General features: G+C 38.8%; 1 long non-coding RNA gene across 2 annotated transcripts; it reads left to right on the forward strand.

The window, feature by feature from the left end:
• The first annotated feature begins 958 nt into the window (after nucleotides 1-958).
• Nucleotides 959-12122, forward strand: LOC104911922 (uncharacterized). 2 transcript variants are annotated; one of them, XR_794277.3, is made up of 5 exons: nucleotides 959-1163; nucleotides 1936-2071; nucleotides 2200-2300; nucleotides 3296-3370; nucleotides 7398-12122. It is a non-coding gene; the product is annotated as an uncharacterized LOC104911922 (long non-coding RNA). The 2 variants fall into 2 exon arrangements; XR_014884772.1 differs by lacking the exons at nucleotides 3296-3370; nucleotides 7398-12122 and having other exon boundaries at nucleotides 2200-2429.
• Nucleotides 12123-14261: the final 2139 nt, after the last annotated feature.

Consider the following 14261-nt stretch of genomic DNA (forward strand, 5'->3'; position numbering starts at 1 on the left):
ATTTTGTAGCTGAGAATTTCCTCTAAGTAACAGAATTACTGTGCTAATTTTCTGTTGTAATTTCCATGAAAATAAATAGAAGGCATTACTTTTGGAGCAAACGTGTGTCCCAGGACAAGTCTCCTTCACTCAATGCAGTCTAGGGAAGCCAAAAGGTTGGATGCCCATGATATGTACCAGTGGTACCACAGCTGGTTCCCTCAGCTCCTGGGTACCTTTCTCCAGGGCAGTCTATTTGCCTAGGTTACATGCCAGGGGAAAGTTACCCTTAAGGGAACCTTTTCCTCACAGCTCAGTCATTTGCACTACTGCTGCACCCTATTTTGGCATAGCCGATGGGTGGGAGCAGCATATATTCTGTATCCATCATTTGATCACTTCCATAGCTCTTTTTTTGTACGATTGCTAGAATGAGAATATAGTCAAGGACAGAATGAAAGGCATTTAGCAAACACACACTGCAGTGCATAGCAATTAGGTGAGTATTTCCAAGCAAGATGCGTAAGTAAGTTACAAAATACAAGCAGCTCTATAAAACAAGAACAGCCTGAGCTGACAGAGAAATTGTATCCTTCCTACTTAAGGTATCAGCTTTTCTCAATCTTTCCCCTTAGTAACAGTATTTCTGAGAAAGGATTTTTGCTGTAGGGCAGAGATGGGAGGTGTCATGGTGAAGAATCCTTTTAGAATAAATATTTATTTTAATCATTTGTTTATATTTACTACACAGAGAAGAACATGTAAATCATTTATGGATGTCAAAGGAAACATTGAAATGGAAGAAATAAGTTCTGAAAGGCAGCTCTGCAGGTGCTCGCTTAGTGAGGTGAGATCACCTGTGGGGCAGCTCTGCCTGGAGGGGCGGTGACCTACAAGTGACCCTGCCTGTGACCGGCAGGTGACTTGGGGCTGCTGCTCTCAGTGAAAAAGGCGGGAAGGGTGGGGGGGGGGGGAAGAAAACGCGGCGGGAAGAAAAACGGCGGGAAAGCGACAGCGGCGTTCTGGGCTCCTATTGGCTGGTGGGCTGTATGGGCACCTATATAAGGGGCGCGCGGGCGCAGCTGAGCAAGACATTCTCTTCAGCGTGCGAGAATAAAAGGGGTGCTGTGAGGGAAAGGCGGCGGTGGCGACGACGACGGCGGCAAGCGGTCTCCAGAGCCAAGGTGGGGCGGGGCTGGGTCGGGGCCGGGACTGCCGCTGCCGCGCGGGCTCCGATAGGGGACAGTCGGGGATGGGTTGCGGGCTTCGATGCAGGATGGGGGAAGGAGCCGGGGCCGTCTTTGGGCTCCGATAGAGGGCGGAGGGAGCCGCGGCAGGGCTGCCGCGCGGGCTCTGGGCGGGCTGCGAGAGGAGGGATGGAGCTACGTCAAGCGGTGCAAGTTGCCAAGTGTAAGAAGACACTCCGAGGCAACAGTGAGCAGCAATAATAAACCAAAAGTAACTGCTATCTCAGCGTTGATCTGTGCGGTTGTTTTTGCTTTACACAAATGGGGTGGTGGTAATGGGGCAGTTCAGTGGAGGTGCATTGATGATGTAAAGGGGGAAGCACAGAAGTAGTGCTCCACTGTTTAAGAAAATAAATGGGTTAAAGAAGCTCTGTAGGGGGGAAACAGTGGATGCTCAGAGAAAAATTTAGACAGGAAAGTCAAATTTCGTATTCCTACATAAAAACAATCCACAGCCGTAGATGTTCCAAGTAGGAACTCTCCCTTGTAACTTTCTGCCAGTAAGCTGCCATGAGCTGATGAAAGAGAAATGAGATGAATTCATTGTAGCCTGGATCTCAAATCAACAAGAGAAGAGGAACAGGGGACAGACGAACCTACCTGTAAAATAGGAGGCAGTCACAATTCAGTAGTGCCAAGATGGCACAGTGGTTGAATTCGTACGGAAAAATTACAGTAATGTGGGCTATTGTCTTTCCAATGGAAGCAGACACTATGCGTCACCTGTAAGCAGGGAAGCTGACTCTTTGGCCGCTGCTTTTTGTGTGCCCAGCCCCACTTGCCCAGTCTGCCCGCCTCTGTGATCCTCCGCAGCACCTGCTGGAAGTCCGCCGTGCGTCACTGAGGTGAGAAAAGCTGCTCAAAACAGTTTTTTGCTGGGATGAACGGGGGAGAGGGGCGTTGCAAGTCCTTGCTGGGCTGGGTGGTCGCGTGCCGAGTTCCTTTGCGATGCTGGGTTTCCCTCTTCCTTCAGGTGGTGTTCCTGCTGATGTTTCAGGAGCTGCTGCAGAAGGAAGAAGCAGCAGCGTTGGGACCTGGGTGGCAGGAGCATGCTTGAAGAGGATGCTGTTGATTGTAAATATCATTCAATTATCTTTTCTCTATTGGAGCCACAGTTGAAATTTGTGTATTTCTCTCATTAGCTCCCTACTGCCTCCATAAACCTTGTGAATAAAATGTGTTTGCATATGTTTGTTCCAGTGATATCTGTTTTTAATCTCTGGTATGCATTTAACTTTGGTATTAAATTATGCCTCTTAGCATTAAGCTGCTTCTTACTGATTGAGTTCCCAGGCACTCACTATTTTCTTTACTTAACCCATAAGGAATATCCTTTTATCTGAGCTGAGTATTTTTTTAATGCCTTCCTTTGGGGTGTAGATGTAACTGATATGGCACAGCTCTTCCCTAAATCTCACCCATGTCCTCTGTCAAGCAGGGCCGTATTTATGTTTTCAGCCAAGTAAGTTGCCTCACTTCCAGGAACACTTTTGTGGAGCTCTTCCATTGCTGTTTTTCACTGGTGTCTGCCAAATGCTAGACATCTGTTTGAATTTCTGGGATGAATGCATTATGCTCAGAGGTGGTTATATGTGCATGGTTCCCCACCAACTGTTAGTGTGGTTCTCTCTGCTGGTGCCTTATTCCTCCTCTTTATTTGAACGTTATCTTATTGCACACTGCTGTGAAGTCGCCCTGATCAGTGTGGCTGGTAATTTTGCTTCTCTGATGTGTTGTGATTTAATTTGGCAGGTAGTTTAGCCCTATGGCTCCCTCCCCTGCTTCCCACAGGAGTCTTCACTGGGGAGGAATGGGGTGGATGTAGAACTAGTGGACTGAGGTTAAAAAAAAAAAAATTATTAATGTAGAGAAAAGGAAAAGTGGATAATGACTATGATACATTGACTCGTATATTTATGACTAACAATTGATGCCCACACAATTGCTCAGCCCCTACTAACTGGTGCCCAGCCAGTCCCCAAGCATCAGTTGCCCTCTTGAACTTTCTCCTGTTTTTCAAACTTTCCTTACATATCATGGCATATAATATGGAATATTGCCTTGTTCAGTTTTAGGTCAGCTATCCTGATTCTGTCCCAGCTCCCTGTGTTGCTCCCAGCCCTCTTCCTGTAATGTAGGAGAAGGTGAGAAAATGAACGTCATTCACTCTGTTCAAAACTACTCTGTAACAACTGAAAACATAGGTGTGTTATCAGCATTGTACTTTTCCAGAATGTAGCATTATATCAGCCACTTTAAAGAGGAAGTACTCTGTGCCTGCTGAAACTAAGACAATACCCACCTCTTGTCCTGTCGCATTTGTGTTATGCTGAAGTCTTGTAACAATTTTATATGTCCTAATTAATTATTATCTCCTGTCTTACTTTTTGATGTGTATACTCATCTAATTCCCATAGCCTGTGGTCCATCCGTGTAAATTATCTGTCCATGAAATTTATTTAGTTCATTATTTTGGGCTGTATCTGTCATAGCAGTCCTTCAGTACAAGAGAGAGGATCCATTTTTGGATTACTGCTTTCTAAGCTAGTTCTGACTTCATCAGGATTTGTTCTTCTTCAGTTGGAGTGGTTCTTACTGTAATAGTGTAATCAAGGTCTACAACAACCATAGTGATGATGGCATGCAGTATTGTGTAGCAACTGATATCATACGATATGTATTTTTATTTATTCTTGCACAGCATCAAATCCCTGGGAGGTACAAAACAGACACCCCTCATTCTGCTTTACCCACCACGTGCCTGCAGATCTGAGTGTTGACTATCCAGGCACCTTTTGCTAAATATGTGTCCCAGAGTTTGAATGGAATGCACCCATGGCTCTTAAGGTTGTCTTTAATATGCCAGTGTATCATTTGATTTTTCCAGACGCCGTGCATGGTAGGGGATGTGATATACCAACTCATTGCTGTGCTCTTTTGCCCAGGTGATTATGAGATTGTTTCAGAAATGAGTAATGTTTTCTGACTCAGTTCTTCCTGGGATGCTGTGTCACCAGAAGGTTTGCTTTTCAGGGCCCAGGATAGTACTTTGGGCAGTAGCAATGTGCATGGGGTCTGTTGCCAGCCATCTGGTGGTTGCTTCCACCGTTGCAGGACTGTGGTGCTTGACTTGTCAACAGCAGTCACAGATCTCATAGTTCACTTAATATTAGGAGTCAGACAGTTTCTTTCTCTTTCTTCTCCTCCCATTTTAGTCATAGCCTTGCTCTACCTTCATCTTACCTTGTGAGTTTCTCTCCTTGTTAAATGTTCCAGCTTTTTTAGATATTTTTTCTTCTTGCTTATAAGGGACAGCAGTTACAGGCACTGGTTGGTTCTTTGGTTGAACTGTGGGACATATCACAGGGATTGGAGTGACCACAAGGCTGGTTGTGAGGCTGTTCTTTGTAATTGGGTCATCCTGCTTTGTTTTCAATTTTTGGAACTGTGATTAAATTCACTTGTAGCTATTATTAGATAATAAAATTGAATTAGATGCTGCAGAAGTCTAGACATCAGTAATAAGCGCTTGTGTCTATTGCCTAATGTACTCGATATTTTTAAAATGAATAATAAAAAAAGGTTAGTTTGCCAAATACATTTAAAAAAAAAATAATTCCAAACTAGCTTCCTTCTGAGAATATCGAGTCATACTATCTAATACTTCTCATTTATCTCATGTGTTTATGGAACATATAAGTTTATAAGCTTATTATGCATTCTTTCAACATTGTTGTACTTTGCACATACCCTCTCAAGCATTTCATAGTAACTGCCTGTCGAAAGTCAGAAAGAACTTCCTCTTACATCCTCCTGCCCATACATAGAATAAAAGACGAGGGAAGGGAGAAAAAAATCTTCTGTTCCTTGTTTGTCTGTAGTACAATGCATAGGGAATTGGGAAGGCAAAATCTTTGCTGCTGTCCTCCCGTATATGTTTATGAAGCTATAACATATCATTAAATTAGAGCTACTGGTAGGTTTTTAATTCCAGCTGGGGATCGTTTTGTTCATTTAATCTGATATCATGTGTATCAGAGATAAGGGATCTTGTCCAGGGTTCTCTGCACTGGGATTTTTTGGGAAATCTTACTAACTGCCTCGGCATTGAGGCTTTTCTTCAGCACACAGTAATTTGGGTTTGTTTTTTTTTTTTTTTTTTTTGTTAGTTTTAAAATATTTACTATTTCTTCAGCACATAAACAAGAGAAATGTTGTTTTTCTGTTTATGTGGAAATCATTACCAGGAAGTGACCAATGCCACATGCTGGTAAAAGATGAAAAATTCCTTGCAGTTCTGAAATAACCACATGAATTAATTTGCTATTGTGATTCTAGATTCAATGATTATCTTTCTCCATTTGCTTTAGTATTTTTAATCCTTTTAAGCTCTTGGCCTTGATTATACCTTGTGAAAAAGATTTCCAAAAGCTAATTAGGTTCATGTTGATAACCACTTTATTTTACTGATATTTTCAGTTAGTTTCACTGGATGTATTCTTCTGGATTTCTGAAGTTTTGAACTGAAATGCTAAAACTAAACAAAAAGTTTAGAGCAGTTTGCAAATTTGTGAACTTATCTTCTTTAAGACCACTTAGATTCCATCTCCTAAAATGCAGTTATTCTCTCTGGTTATTCTTAGTGTTTCTTATAATTTAGGAATCCTTTCTACTTTTGCTATGACCAAGTCTGGTTATCTTATCCATCCTATGTGTTTCCAAGCAGAAAAATCCATCTTGAAACAGCCCCTTTTGAAAAGTTTTTCCCTGCTCCATTCAATGTTCTGAAACACAGTTTTCTTTTCTGAGTAGTAGAAGTCACCATTCATTCCTCTGTAGTGATTACTGAATCTCAGTCCTGAGCCATTTAAATGAGGTTAAAAAAAAAAAAAAAAAAAAAAGTTGAAATCATTCACTTCAGCACGTAAGTTAATTTCTATTAACATGGGATCTAAAATGGGATCTTAGTTGCCAAGGAACTGCTATTATATCTTAGTGGCAGTGGATATCTTATATCCACTACTTTTCATTCCTTTGCAATTTTCTTTCCTCTTGTGCATTTTCTACTTTAATTAGCAAGGTTCTATTTTTCTGAAGACATTTATAATGGACGTTATTCAGTATTTGCTCATGGCAAACATTCAATTAATAGGCTTTAGCAAGCGGGTTGGAGCTTGATGATTCTTGAGGTCCCACTCCAAACCATTCTATGATTCTGTGATTCTATGATTCTTTCATCACATTATCAGGTCATACTTTTCGTCACTGGCTATTTATTTTTTGTTGAGAAGAGTTCCCCTCTCAATTACTATTTTTAAGGTGTCTTTTCAGAGTTTATATTTACACAGTAACATCCTGCACAGTGGCTGTCATATTTCAGTGGTATACATGGTTTGGTTAAATAAAGTCCTTAATATAAATGTAGTTTAACCAGGAAAACATCCCAAGCCAACTTAAAACCTGTCACTTTTCTATTTTTTTAGAAAATTTTCATGCCAAGTGATCTTTCAAAGATAGAAAATCACAGCAAAATGACTCAGTGCTGATTGTGTGGTAGAGATATACTATAAGAAAATAAATTTGTTTTCCTTTTAAAGTACTAAGTTCTTGAAGGTAGTAGTAAAATAATTTTATTTAGACATGACACAGCAGAGGATTCTGTCTCCTGATTTGCCATCTCTTCCAAGAAAAAAGCACATACAGTGAAGTGAGTGTTATGAATTTAGCTTGTTTCAGATTAACCTGTTTTCAGCATTGCTAATTAGCAATTCATAATGTTTATAATGTTTTCCACTCATCAGAAATCAGCATAATACAATATTATTTCTGGTTCCTTAATGTCCTTCTGTTTGTCTTTTTTTTTTTTTTCCATCTCACTTATTTTGTTGTCATGGAAGTGTGTTTGCTAAGTCGGCTGTTTTGAGGACATTTATCCTTTCTCCTGCCCCTCCCTCTCCCTCCCCCCTCCAGTGTCACTCAAAATGTCCAAATGTCACTCAAAATGTCCAAATAATCCTTTCTAGAAAATGATTTTCAAGGAGGAAAGATTGCAGAAGTATTCATCCCTACGCTTTAGTGTTTTAATAGTGTGTTTTTCTTTAATCTCAATATGTTCAATTAATAACTCTTTTTCTCAATATGTTACTTTTTTCTTCTCTGTTTTTCCTATAGGATGGATTCTTTTCCACTTGGTGAGTTGTTGCCAGCGGAAACATTACTGGAGTTCAAAAGAGAGGAAGTGTTTAGGATAAATCCATCAGTATATTAGATGTAATCCTGCATTACAAATATGTTTGATTAAGGTTAAGAGAAATAGCAGAGAAAATCTAGCAGAATGCCACACTTTAAAGTCTAAAAAATACTTCTACCTCAGAAGACTTGATTCAAATTGCAGAGCCCTGAATGTTCCTCAGATTTTAGGATGTAATTAATGACAAAGTTTTTGATTAAAAACAGAGACGGCTTTAAAAAGTACTTTAAAAAACCCTTTTGACTATTATTAAATCTTTATTCTACCCTTTTCATGAATTGTCCAGGTGGCCGCTTATGGTCTTTAATCTTAGATAACATTTGAGTAGGTATCTTTGTATCACTTTACTTTGTGAAATTTAAATGTCTGATGCTTTACCTTCTGTCACTTGTTTCATGCACCTTTAGTCACACCTGACCAACATTAAACAAAATTTCCTCTAAAATCACTTTTCTGCATTTGAGGTACTCAGTGAAGATGAGATGACAGATTTTGTTCAGAAAGAAAACCCGAGATGCCAAGTGACTGTTCTACAAGCATCGCATGTGGATTTTATCTTGCCTTTTCTTTTGAGCAGTAGCAATAGTTCAAAATGATGTCTCAGATTGCCCTCATCCATACGAACAGCTGATTCTTCAATCCTCATCCAGTGAGGAGAGTAGTCTTCTCACAAAGAAAAGATGATTCACAAGAAGATTGGCTAAGCTGTTGAGATAAGGAGTTTAAGAAACTGATAATACTTATAGAAGAAAAAAAAAATCTCAGCTCGCCATCACCTCTCATATTATACATGTTGCTTAGTAAAATCTTACACAATTCATTTCTATCTTTAGATGCTTGTTAAACTAGTCCATCTGTAGGCTTTTTGAGATTGCAACTCGGAATTTCGGGCATAACAGATGTAAAATGGGGAGCTTTATCCTCACTAAATCTTTTTTATTTTTTGGTATTGTTTTCAATCTGTTAGACTGTCTTTGAGTTACCTTTTTGCATACCTGCTGTTTGCATACGCTTGCCTCTGCTCTGCTGGCATTTTTATTTTTTTTTTTTTACTGAGGTGGTCAGCAATTTATTTCCTGCATTACTTGTTTTAGTTGTATAACTGTCTGCATCAAATATTCTTATAAAGGAGAGGCCAGTAAATGAAAGAGACTTGTTTGTGGCTGATGGTATTGGAGAACTTGAAAAATGTTTGTACAGTCTTGGTCATCTCTGCTTGCTGTAGAGTTTGATACGATTGAGTTCATGTCTGCCTATACATACACACAAAGGCTGCTTTGCAATTTGCTGGTGCAGATTTTGCCTAGTGTGGCATGCAGGCTCTTGTTCATTGCTGGTGAAAATGCACAGTTAGTCATGGCGACTATGTTAAAAAATAGTGTTTTGAAGCTGAGAATGTGTTCTATCAAATAGTGTTATTGTGCTCTTTGTATCCACTGTAGTTCCCTGGCTATAAATAGGAAGCATTACTTTTGGAGCAAGCTATGTATATTTGAGATAAATAGATAGATACGTAGATAGATAGATTCTTCAAAGACTGCTAGTGTGTCAGTTATGGAAGTCAATGTGTTCAAGTCATGCACCTTTTACTACTAACTGAATGAAATAATCTAGCTGTAGTGGAAATGCTAAGTCACAGCCTGAACCAGTGATGGAGCACCTGCAGGAAAGGCAGGGCCAATCCAGGGGAGCTCAGGTGTATGCCATGCACCAGACCTCATTTAAGGGTTGACAGTGGAGGTGAGGGTTTCTAATCTGGAGATCCCTTCTTATTTCTGGACCTTACAGGCCTTCTGAAGGAAGTATACCTTCATTTCAAAAGAGCAAGGAAAATCAACTTAGAGACATAGATATCAGTTGCGCTATTCTGCGTTGAATATTCTTTCTATAAATTTCAATTATAATGTTAGCAAACAGCATTAGCAATTATGATGGTAGCTGAGACAGTGTTAATAGCATACAGGTAGTTTGGTTGTTGCAGAGTGATGAGTGCATATTACTAGCTGTCTCTTTCTTGAGTTCTTTACTTCCATATTTCTTTTATCTGTGCCAGTTGAAACTTAGGAGAACTCTGGAAGTGTCAGCCCAGGGCACACGTTTAAGCTACTTCCTCCTTTTCTTTTTTGTAAAGAAGAGAATAAATTTGTTTTCATCTTTTAACAAGTCAATTGTTCAGACTACAAGTTTCCCCATAATTTTGACAATAATTTTGTCAAAATCCATGTTACTGCAAGAACAATAACAACATAGGAATATTCAGAGAGTGAAGCAAAAGAAAATCAAGGGGCAAGGTTTCTATATAGACTTCCTCCTAAAAATGGGAGACTGATTTGTTATCCACCTTCTAAACTGAAAATCAGCTTAGAGATAAATATATGAGCTAGAAAGTCTTGCTACTGGAGCATCAGTGTACTCAGATTTGGATATTCCAAACTGAGTCTTCAGTTTGTCTTTGACAGAACAAATTTTTTTTTGAGAAAAAAATATTCAAAGACAATATATCACTAACTTCAGTTAATATCAGTAGTTGACAAGATCTGTTTACCTGAACTGTGAGCACAAAACAACTGAGGTTGGAATGGGCCATCTGTTTCCAGGATCCAAGGGTTATCCATTCATTTTTTGTTGGGGCAGTAATTTACATTCTTATTTGTATATATATATATATATATATATATATATATATATATATATATATATATATATATATGTGGGAGTTGGGACTACTGGTGCAAACTTAAAGACATCGTGGTAACGTTTCCTGCCATGAAGCAGTTCCTGAATTTCAGCAGTGTAAGTAATGGGAAATAAAGTTCAGCACTTTTCTCTCTAATAAAAACGCTGTGACTGCAGATTATACGTGGCTTCAGAGATGTACCCAAAGCCAGCAGAATCTTGGTCATACAGTGCAGGGTTTAGACACCAAACAGACCAGAGACTGTAGTCAGGTAGCAAAAAGACTACAGGTTTTTGGAAATATTTCCCACACAAGGGCTGTAGTTGGAAAAAATGTTCCACTAAAACAATTCCTTTCCGTTCTCTTCTTTATTTTCAACTTTCAAATGACTTTCACTGCTAACCTTTCCTTCATCCAGTGCATAAATTCTCATCTAAATGAAGAAAAACAGCCACCCAAAATCAGCCTACCGCAGGTAGGCACTTCAGTCTGTTTCACTTGGATTCCAGATAAGAAAACTAAGCACTGGGACCACATCTGACCTACTGTAACAGGCTGGTGACATTTTTTGAGGGATCCTGAGTTTTCCACGAGTGGAAGCGCTTTCTTCATCTCAACATCTCCCAAGCAGTGACGAAACCATGTATTGCTCTTCTACAGAGATGCTGAAGAGGAGTGGATAGAGAAAAGGAGAGCTTAAAACACTTAGTAGAACTGCTAATTCACTTCTAAATGTGGGTTTTTTCTTTTTTGGTTACAAAATGATCTTCTATTAAAAAGAAAGGCTGGTTAAAGCCTTGTCATCCACCACACCCCCGACAAGACAATGTTTCCTGAAGGCAGAGGAATGAACTGTACCCAGTACCTTTTTAAATTTTATATTTATGGACATAAATCAGAAAGTCTGTGTCTTCTCTTCTTTGAAAGTGAGCTTGTTTCTCTCTGCTTTTAATCTGTTTGAGTGAGTTTCTTCTGGATGAATTTCAGAAGGCATTCCACAAATCTGAACAAAGTGTGAAGTTGAAACAGATTCCTCCTAACAAGAAGCCTAATGGTGCTTCACTCATGATGATGGGAATTAAATTGTTGAAGAGAGGAGAATGTGGACGGGCCACAGAGAAGTGAACTGAGGAAACAAATAGGAAATCTCACAAAGGGAGAAAGGAAAAGCTGAGAAGCCCTAGACAAATAAAAAAAAAAAGTTGCCAAATGAAATGCCCAACAGATTACAATGCAGTATAAATGAGTAATCTGTATAATTTCCTAGTGTTGTGCCTTCTGGTTGGGCTGTGATTATTTCTAATGTTACCATTTATGGATAAATAACGTTGTTTGTACAGTGGTAAACTGAAAGACAATTTCTGACTAACACTGAATTTTAACACATTCAGGTTATCCCGGTCTCAGTGCACTTCTGCTGGATGCAACGCGCTGCCTGATAGCGTTTCCTTTGGAGTGCTGATGTACATGTGTGAATTGAAATCTCGGTATTGACTGGCGTTCTTCTGTGGGATTTGAGTAAATGATGTGATTTGAAAACAGATGAATAACATAAGGGATTCTTTGCAGGATCATGCCAAATTCTAAATGGTTCTCTGTGTAACACAGAACATCCCTTACTGTGTTTTTCTTCTTCTTCTGAATCCCCAGTTTCAGATGCTTTCATGGAATTATTTTTCTTTCTCACCATCAACTAATAAATGCTAAACTGTTTAAAGGCACTATTTCTGAACTTTCTGCTTTCTTACATAAATGAGGATTTTGTCAGATGGTGTAAGAATTCAAAAATAAACATTTATTTCCACCTTTTTGTTGTGTGATGTTCCTTTCTGTCATTTCAGGTGACTCCACGCGTGTCAGTTTCATCACACTGAAAGTGCAATTTTTAACTGAAAACCGTGCTCTGAAATTGTGTGGTTGGTTAAAACAGCAGCTGAAAAATGCCTCAGAGCCCCTTCAAAATGTTACAATACATGTTCCCCAAAGAGGATTTCTTCTTGCATTGTATTGTAGCAAGTAAAATTAATATAATGGAGAGAGACTTCATAAGGTGCGCTCAGAAAAGCATACTGATCTCTAGTAAGAGCTTCACAAAGTACAGCTTGAAAGCATATTATTTTTCCCATTGAGAATGCATTTATATTACACTCTGTATCTTTTCAATGTGTTATGAAGTTAAATTTCTCTATCAGATGATTGATTGCATAAATACCAACAGATGCCAGTCATCATTTGCAAAGTAATATTAATAAAAATAAGGGATGTACTGTCCTGATGCTCCTGTGTGTGGTCTGGGTATTAGTCTAAGTATCCTAGCAACACAAGAAGGGCTTTAGTAACTGGAAATCAGATGTTTCATATGCAGCGTGTGAACTAATTTTGCATCTGTGATGTTGGCCAAAAATCAGAGCTCGCTGTTGATTCTTGAGGGTGTCCTTTATGTAGTTTTGCACAAAGTTGTAAGATGAGTTTCTGGCTTTCACTTATATATCAGATAATTAACATACTGAAGGCTTGTTTTCTTGTTTGTTCCTGTATATATATTACAAACTGACTGTACATAGTGTTGAGAGGATGTTTCAAAATTGGGCTTCTGATTCTTCACTGATTTTTGCATTCAGAAAATTTTGAAATAAAGGTGCTTTATTTCCTCTTATTTTCTTTTGAATGAAAGTCAAATGGATTGCCAGCCTTCTCTGAGGTATTTCCAACAGAGAAACAGATCTCACAATTCAAATACTGTATCAGATAACTACTGGCCCTGGGAAGACTGAGAAAGTATGCAAGATAGTTGCCTTGCATGTTTCTATGCAGGTCAGCTGCCCCCACTGCCCTTTCTCTCATCTTAATATTAGGGCTTCTGCCTGTTGGGAAGCTACTTAGGTACCGATTGCTGCAAAAGCTTGGGAGCAAGGATACACTCCCCATTGGAGAGCTAGGGACGTATATCCTACAACATCGAAGCACTTGGATATCTTCCACATTTCCTGGGCATTGTCTTTCAATAGTTATGCAAGGGCAATAAGAATTTCCGACTCCTCCTAATAAAAGTCATAATGTAATGGAAATTATGATGATAAAAGATGGCTCTGAGGCCCATGACAGGGCAATATGAGGGACTCAAAGTAGTTTAATTAAGAATAGTGATGTACGATTTTTCATCTTTGTGTTTCAATGAAAAACACGTCTCTGGAGAGTACATTTCATAACTATGCCAGAACTAAGCTTCTAACTCATTTCGGTGGGCTTGTTTCTTTTGGTACTAAATGCATTTATTTCTTCATGTTTTACAGAAGATATCATTTATTTTTTTCTAAATTCTTTCAGCACACATTTTGTGACATAAATACATTTTGTGCCAGATGGTTTAATTGGAGAATAATTTTTTTCTATTGGCAGAAGAGAATCATTGCAGAAATTATTTACAGTAGCCTAAAATAGATAATGCTGATGTTAGTATTTCTTTACAAGTTTATAATACAAGATACTGAAGCTATTTTTACCCAAATAACTGGTTAGTATGTGTGATTATTCTGCAATAATAAACAGAAATCTAATACGATTTTCAGGCATCTCTAAGGAGACCTTCAAAGAGTGAGTAACTAGAGATGTGACACAAGTGAGTCAGAGAGTGGCAATACTGCTCGACAGCCCCAATTGTCATGAAATTCTTCTCCATGGCCTTTCAAGTTACCATTAAAAGATTGCTTCACATAGTAAGCTATTAAAAAATGCCATTTTAAAAAGAAAGGAGACAGGAATCGCAGTAATATTTCCTATCAAAAGTTCTCAGTGTTAATTGTTAAGAAATGGGTGAACCAAAGTGTGTACAAATGGAATCTCAAGTCCCAGAAGAGTGACACATCTCATCAATAAAACTCTTCTTGCTCCGTTTTGTTAAGTCAAATCCCCTGTAGGAATTTGGGTTTGAGCTGCAGGTTTTCTTATGATTTCTATGTCTGATTTGTGTTGAGGTTTGTTTTTGTTGTTTTGTTTTTAACAAACAAACAAGGGAAGTTAACAGCCATGAGAACAGGAGTGCTTATCAAAACTTCTTATATCAAAGTCAGTGAAGTGAGGAAGGAATACAGAATATGGGGAATCTATG

This window comes from Meleagris gallopavo, chromosome 8 (assembly GCF_905368555.1).
Source record: "Meleagris gallopavo chromosome 8, MGAL_WU_HG_1.1, whole genome shotgun sequence".
In the NCBI taxonomy this organism is placed as follows: Eukaryota; Metazoa; Chordata; class Aves; order Galliformes; family Phasianidae; genus Meleagris; species Meleagris gallopavo.